General features: G+C 38.5%; 2 non-coding genes across 2 annotated transcripts; both read right to left on the bottom strand.

Annotated features, from left to right (window-relative positions):
- Window positions 1-2,231: 2,231 nt before the first annotated feature.
- Trnak-uuu (transfer RNA lysine (anticodon UUU)) lies at window positions 2,232-2,323 on the bottom strand. Its single transcript is given in 2 exon segments — window positions 2,232-2,267; window positions 2,287-2,323. It is a non-coding gene; the product is annotated as a tRNA-Lys (tRNA).
- Window positions 2,324-4,169: 1,846 nt separating this feature from the next.
- On the bottom strand, window positions 4,170-4,261 carry Trnak-uuu (transfer RNA lysine (anticodon UUU)). The gene is given in 2 exon segments: window positions 4,170-4,205; window positions 4,225-4,261. It is a non-coding gene; the product is annotated as a tRNA-Lys (tRNA).
- Window positions 4,262-8,175: the final 3,914 nt, after the last annotated feature.

The following is an 8,175-nucleotide window of genomic DNA, read 5'->3' on the forward strand; positions in this document are numbered from 1 at the left end:
TATATATATATATTTACTTATCTATATATATATGTATATAAGTATGTATGTATGTGTGTGTGTGTGTACGTGCGTACGTACGCGCGCGCGTATTCTTCGTCACTGCTTCTCAACTGGTGTTGGTGTGTTTATGACCTCATAACTTAGTGTTTCGGCACAAAAGACCGATCGAATAGATATCAGGCTTTAAAAAATGAGTTCGAGGGCGGGCGACTCATTCGACTAACAATCCTTCAATTTGAAGCCCCAGTACGGCCACCGTTATTCTGACTAAAACAAGGAAAACATACGTCCGCTGAGGGTCTCGAACCCGCAACCCTCAGATTACCTCTTGGGTTAATTGATAAAAGTCTGATGCTCTACCGACTGGGCTATGCGTGCGAACAACTCTTTCTCAAACGATCTATAAAAGAAAGATTGATGAAGCTTTGCAATGAAAATTCATTGATCGTTTATTGTTTATGACGAACTAAATAGAAAATACACACTATATAATGTTTGACAGTATTTTATGCTCCGCTGATTAATCTCTCCACTTCGATAGGTTAGCTTTTTAACAAAAAAAAAAGTGTCATTTAGTATGGAGGTAAAGCCGGAGCCCATGAACTCTCACAGGATCTCGGAAATTCGTGAGCGAGAGGAACTGAGGAAAACCGAGCCGGTTTGCAAAGGAGTGGATACACAATGTATGTGATGGTAATTAAATCGCGTAATGGGCTAAGTCAACCAGCCTTGTTCGACATAGCGCGATTTGAACTCAGAAAAAAGAAAACATGCTAACAACAGTTCATGATTTGAATGAATGACGAAATATGCACATGGTAGTTTGTCCTTATCAAGGATCTTTTCTGTTTGGTTGCCAATTTTCAATCTCTTCAATTTCTGTTCAAATTAATTTCATATTCGGTGTAATGATATAGTTTTATATGCTAACCAATGCTTTGAAATTCATTTTAACCATTAATCAATATAAACAAAGAGTTAATAGCTTTTAGAGTTTCCAAATTTTGCATAATTTTAGCCAATTGTAAGCCACAGACATAGTCATGCATATTTCCATAGTAACAAGCCAAGCATGAGAACTCTTTTGTCTGCGAGAAAGCACGTGTTGACAAATATATTCTACTCATTGAATCCGGGATTGGAGCCCTGGTATGGGAGTTTCAGGATTATGAGTAATGTGGACCACCTCTGAGCTACTATCGTTCCTTGATCTACTCTGACCCGGAGTACTAGCACCTGACAGAGTGGTGGGTTCAAGTACTTCTGCAGGCGTATATTATAGTTGTAGCGAACAGGTATACTATTCAATAAAGTAAAAAGAATACTCATTAAATGAAGTGAAAAATATATACGCCCAGAGAAGGAATCGAACCCGCAACACTCAGATAACTTCGAAGGTTGACCTATAAAAATGTTTACGCTCTAACGACTGAGCTATGCAAGAAGACAGCCGAAAAGCTTCTTACATCTACAAGGAGCCCACTGATTTAATTCCTTGGTTTGACAGATTAGCTTCAATTTAAAAAAAAAATCTTTTAGTAAAAGGAAAACGGCAGTGCCAATAACCTGTAACAAGGTCCCCGAAACTCGAGGGTTTGATAGCGGGAGGGAGGAAGGTACTCTCCGATCAAGAGCTGTGTGACAAGCTAACCCTATAATTCAAGTAAGATAAAGCAGTATTTGAACTCAAGAATGCCACGAATCGGTACATATAATGCCGCAGAGGATGCTGTCCGACTCTCTAATAACCCTACCATTTCGCACCAAAGTAGATGAGAGAAAAAAAAATAATAATAAAAGGGAAGAGAAAGAAAAAGAAACAGAAGACACTTTTTAATGGTAGCTTGTCGTTGGCGTACCTACAGAATTGTGGCCCCACCCCTCAACGATTTTGTTTTGTTATAATTTTCAGAGAAGTAAGCATTTTTGCATGAAATTTTCTACAAATACCTTTCAGATGGTGTAAATTATGATAATATCAAAATTTAATGTGAAATAAAATAAAAACTTATTCAGTTTCATTTTGTCGGCAATATATATATTCCTAAACATGTCAATAAACTAAAAACTTATCAACATAACAGGACCAACATAGTTTCTCCATTCAAAAGCACAAACAAGATATACACAATAAAAAAAGAAAATAAACAAATATCGACTCAGTGTATAACTTCAGATTATATTATAACAGGTAAACAATTCAATAGCACAAAAAAAAAAAAATCATACACCCACAGAGGGACTCGAACCCGCGACCCGCAGATTACTTCTAAGGTTGACCTATAAAAATCTGATGCTCTACCGACTGAGCTATGCGGGCAGACACATGATGGTGGAATATATTGTCTATTAAACCAAGAGTGATAAAAGGTGTTTGTGTATTGTAATGTAATGACAGTTCATTCATACAATCTGTTGTTGATGACAAACTGAAATACAAAATACACATGGCATAAATTACGGTTGTATTTCATGCACCACCACCAATTCCTCCACTTAGATATGTTAGCCTTTTTTTAAAGGAAACATCCGTTTGGTAAGAATGTGAAGCAGAGCCGATAACTTCTCACATGATCTCCGAGATTCGTGGAAGAGAGGAAATGGGGAAAACCGAAAACGTGACCCGAATTCTAGCAATAGAGTGGGCTCCAGTAAACACCATGCAGAGTACGTGATGGTGATATTAAGCGGTTAAATTTACCGCATAGCGGGATTTGAATGCAGAGTGCAAACAATCAGAATGTATCCTGCAAAGCATTCTGTCTGACGTTCTAATGACATATTTCACAGTGCTACTGAAACAAAATAAATAAGGATCTTTACATTTTTGTCTGTTACTTTTCAATTTCTTCAATTTTTGTTCCAATTGATTTCATATTTGATGTGTTGATGTAGTTTTGTATGGTAATCATTGACAGGAACTTCCTTTTCGCCATAAATCAATAAATACATATCCTATACATGGGACCGGCCTCTCCGTCTCCTTCGTCATCAGAGGAGCCAACCAAACCCCCGAACGTTCATGGTATGTGTGTACTTATATATCTCCATGTATGTATGCATTGCCTTGGGTATAACTTTGTACTGTACTCGATACAAGAGACTTGGTTCAGGAGATCCCGGTTTACAAGGATTATCACGGATATGAGAAAGAGGGAGGAGTAGACACAATGCAACACTTTTTCATTTTAAACAAAGTCACCGCATAAGTCATCAGCCATCTATAAGAATGACTAGATGGTCCTCATCGCTCCAACAGATGACTCTGATATATATACATACATACACACACACACACACACACACATAGATAGATAGATAGATAGATAGATAGATAGATAGATAGATAGATAGATAGATAGATAGATAGATAGATAGATAGATAGATAGATAGATAGATAAATAGATAGATAGATAGATAGATAGATAGATAGATAGATAGATTTAGAGAATGTTAGTTGTAGCCGGTACAATCAGTAACCCAGGGTTCCGCGTCCATAAAGCGCTTACCTTTATATACGTCTCGTCAGGCCCTGACGGCCGGTGGCCTCTAGCTTCTCTTCAAGGTGAGGTTATAGACTACCGGCCATTACAGAGAAGTTATAAGCTACCGTCCATTAGGGTTCACGAGACGTGTGTAAAGCTTTGCGCTTTATTGACGCAAAACCCTGGGTAACCCTGTGAACCTGCCCTAACTAAGATTCTCTGAATAGTTTACTAGTCTATAAGTTAGTGGGCTTCCATTTCGGATTTATGATTTACTGACTATATCTCCTCTTCTGTGTGTGTGTGTGTGTGTGTGGTGTATGTAACTGTGAGTGTGTATGCATACATGCATACATACATACATACGTACATATATATATATATATACATATATATATATATATATATATATATATATATATATATATATGTGTGTGTGTGTGTGTGTGTATATAAAGACGACCACTAGGTGGAGTGTTAATGTGCTACACATACATATTCCTAAACACGACAATAAACTAAGATCGACATGAGCTCTCACTCAAAAGAACATAAGCAATATACAAACAATAAGAAAAAAAAATCCAATAAACAGACATGAATGAGTCCATCGTAAAACTTCAGACGAAATTATAGCCTCACAGAAGCGATAAATGACTCAATAAAGTAAAGACAGATTACGCCCGCAGAGGAACTCGAACCCGCGACCCTCAGATTACTTCTAAGGTTGACCTATAAAAGTCTGATGCTCTACCGACTGAGATATGCGGGCGGACAACACATCGGATCTCATATTATCTATAAAAGCAAAATTGATAGAACCTTTCTTTTTGTATTGATTCCAATTCATTGAGCGTCTATGACAAACTGAAGTACATATATATAATGATGTTCAAGTGTATTTTATGTTTCACCAATTAATTCTACCACTTCGGTAGGTTAGCATTTTTGAAAGAAAAACTATTTAGTACTGAGGGAAAACAGGACCCCTCACCTCTCACAGAATTTCATATGATCTTGTGAGAGCTCGAGACAAAAGTGAGGAAAACTGTAAGTGGAGAAAACCGGAGATGTTCCTGATTTCTTGCAAAAGAGTGGAAACACAAAGTAGGAGTTGGTTGAGCAAAGGCTGAACTCTGACAGCTTTGTAGGACATAAAGTGATTTAAACTTAGAAAATAGAAAACCTAGTAACGACAGTTCTTAATTTGAATCAACGACGAAATATACACATGGCAGCTTGACTTTGTAGGAATCCAGTGCCATCAGGTTTTAATGAGAGTCATCAAGAGTTATCTATCCTGTCACATCGTTAACAACGAGGTGGCGCTTGTTAGATACATATAAAAGACGTGCACAGCCAAAGAAAATTCTCTTTTCCTTTCCCACTCGGCCTGCAGCTAACTACTTCTCCATCTCTGTTCCTGCTACTGGACGACCCTGTGTTGATTTGAATTTTGTTAAATCCTCTATACCAGTCATGGAAGGCGGCAAGACGAAAACCATTTCTTATTCAACTTCCATTCTGTTCTGTTGAATGTTAATATACTAGCTGAGTAAAAATGCTTTCATCCCGGTTGGAATAAATACTCCATGTACATGAAGTCTTCGAAAATTCATACAAGTTGGGAGGATGCATGTGTTAGATACCTTCACTTTAGTTTGTGAAGATATATGTTGTTTTCACAGACGCCTATCAAGCCTCTCAAAAGCACTACTCGCCCTGCTGATTCTGTATATTTCATCATCAAGACCAGCAGTGCTCAAGGTACTTCCTAAATAAATAAATCTAGGTACAGTCGCCAACCTTTGACCATTCACAGTTATAAAATGTTCCATATACATCTTGGAGGGAGTGGGCTGGTACATTATAGCAGCTTTTTTTTTAGATTGATTGTTAGATCCAATACTGCATATGCTGCAGAAATCGCATTCACTATGTGCTGCATATCTTTCTGAGAACGTGCCAACAGGTCACAATCATCAGAATACAGAAACTCAAGAAGGTGAGAATGCAGAAATTTCGCTTTGGCACGGAGTCTTTTGAGATTCAACAGTTTTCCTGTTATCCTATATCGAATAAAGACCCCTTCAGATATTTGAAAGACTATTGCGAAATATATCGCAAACAGTGTAGGAGCAGGAATATCACATTGCTTTTCACCATTTTCTACAGAAATTGGATCTGATAAAGTACTCCAAAATAAGCTCTCAATTCCATCTTGTCATGAAATTGTCTAAGCATTCTCACAAATTTTTCAGGGCATCCTAGCTTTTTTAGGATCTCCCAAAGTGCAATTTTATTGATAAAATCATATGCTTTTATTAGGTCAATGAAAACCTGGTATAAGTCCATATCCATTTCGATGCACTTATCTTGCAACTGTCTGGCCGAAAATATATCCATAGTACTCTAACTATCCTTAAACCCACATTGCGATTCTGATAGAACCTCATCAGCAATATGCAGAAGCATGCATACATACATACATACATACATACATACATACATACACACACATATATTTATACATATCCACATATAGTCACGGATAAGAGAGAGGGAAAGGTTGACAAGATGCAAATCTTCATTTCAACAAATTCACCGCACAAGTCATCAGTCACCTATAAGAATGACTAGATGGTCCACATCGGTCTAAAAGATGAATCTGATATATATTATATATACAGAAAGAGAGAGTGGGGACAGAGAGGGAGAATGATCGTTGCGGTCGGTACATAGGGTTACCCAGGGTTTCGAAACATAAACAATATACACACAATGAATAAAAGCTAATAACATGAATGAATTCATCGTAAAACTTCAGACGAAATTATAGCCTCACGGGAGAGATAAACGACTCAATGAAGTAAAAACAATATTCAATAAAACAAGGTAACATTGGTGCATTCTGATTGGTACGTTCTGAATGATACGTTGTGATAGTTTGCAATGTGAGTTGAAATACCGCTTTATCTTACTTGAGTGGTGTGGAGGCGCAGTGGTTGGGCCAGCGGACTCGCGTTCATAGGATCGCGGTTTCGATTCCCAGACCGGGCGTTGTAAGTGTTTATTGAGCGAAAACACCTAAAGCACCACGATGGTGGCGAACCCTGCTGTACTCTTTCACCACAACTTTCTCTCACTCTTACTTCCTGTTTCTGTTGTACCTGTAATTCAAAGGGTCAGCCTTGTCACGCTGAATATCCCCGAGAACTACGTTAAGGGTACACGTGTCTGCGAAGTGCTCAGCCACTTGCACGTTAATTTCACGAGCAGGCTGTTCTGTTGATTGGATCAACTGGAACCCTCGACGTCGTAAGCGACGGAGTGCCAACAACTTGAGTGGTAGAGTTAATCCGCCACTGAATGGAATATGAACATCTCGTACTCTGTACATTTATGCTAGAACTGAGGCCACGTCTCAGATTTTCCTCTCTTCCATGAATCTCGGAGGAAATTTAGAAGTAATGGGTTCTGCTTCGTTCACAAATATATATATATATATATATATATTCGGATAAAAATTAAATGTAGAGATCAGGTAAACTAGTCAATGAAAGGGGAAAAAATACACGCATTCGTTCATTCAAATTAAGAACTGTCGTTACCAGGTCTTCTATTTTCTAAGTTTAAATAACTTTATGACCTACAAAGCAGTCAAAGTTGATCCGTTGCACGAATTAATATCACCACCTCGTAGTTTGTGTTTCTACTCTTTTGCAAGAATTCAGGAACATCTCCGGGTTTCTCCACTGACCGTTTTCCACACTTTTATGAAATCCTGTGAGAGGTGCTGGGTTCTGTTTTCCCTCAGTACTAAATAGTTTTTCTTTCAAAAATGCTAACCTACCTTAATGGTAGAATTAATCGATGTAACATAAAATACACTTGAACATTATTATATATGTAGTGGATCTTGCATGCATGAAGTGGATTCGATCCACCATAGCCAAATTTAAATTAACACTGCGACAGAACTTTTCCCACAGTGGAACAATGGTTTTTCTCTGACAGCAGTTTTACATTTTCCAGATGCCTTTAGTTAGGCCAAAATAATGTCTTCACCACTTGACCCTTTCTAACCTCTACTACTTCACCAAAAGCTAGAATAGAGATAACAAGACCACCAACTAAATCTATTGTTCTCAATGATATGTCTATCCTTCTGGATAGTTATAAAAGTGTAGGCGCAATGACCCAGTGGTTAGGGCAGCGGATTCGCGGTCGTAGGATCGCGGTTTCGATTCCCAGACCGGGCGTTGTGAGTGTTTATTGAGCGAAAAGACCTAAAGTTCCATAAGGCTCCGGCAGGGGATGGTGGCGAACCCTGCTGTACTATTTCAACACAACTTTCTCTCACTATTTCTTCCTGTTTCTGTTGTACCTGTATTTCAAAGGGCCAGCCTCGTCACACTCTGTGTCACGCTGAATCTCCACGAAGACTACGTTAAGGGTACACGTGTCTGTGGAGTGCTCAGCCACTTGCACGTTAATTTCACGAGCAGGCTGTTCGGTTGATCGGATCAACTGGAACCCTCGATGTCGTAACCGATGGAGTGCCAACCAGTTATAAAAACAAGAAACCCCAAGCAAAAAAAAACAGTTTAGTTACCCGTCAGTGACGACTCAACGAGTCCAGTCACATGGTGACGACTCAGTGAGAACGAAGTCTAGCTGACCAGA

The sequence above is a fragment of the Octopus bimaculoides genome, chromosome 9, assembly GCF_001194135.2.
Source record: "Octopus bimaculoides isolate UCB-OBI-ISO-001 chromosome 9, ASM119413v2, whole genome shotgun sequence".
Taxonomy (NCBI): Eukaryota; Metazoa; Mollusca; class Cephalopoda; order Octopoda; family Octopodidae; genus Octopus; species Octopus bimaculoides.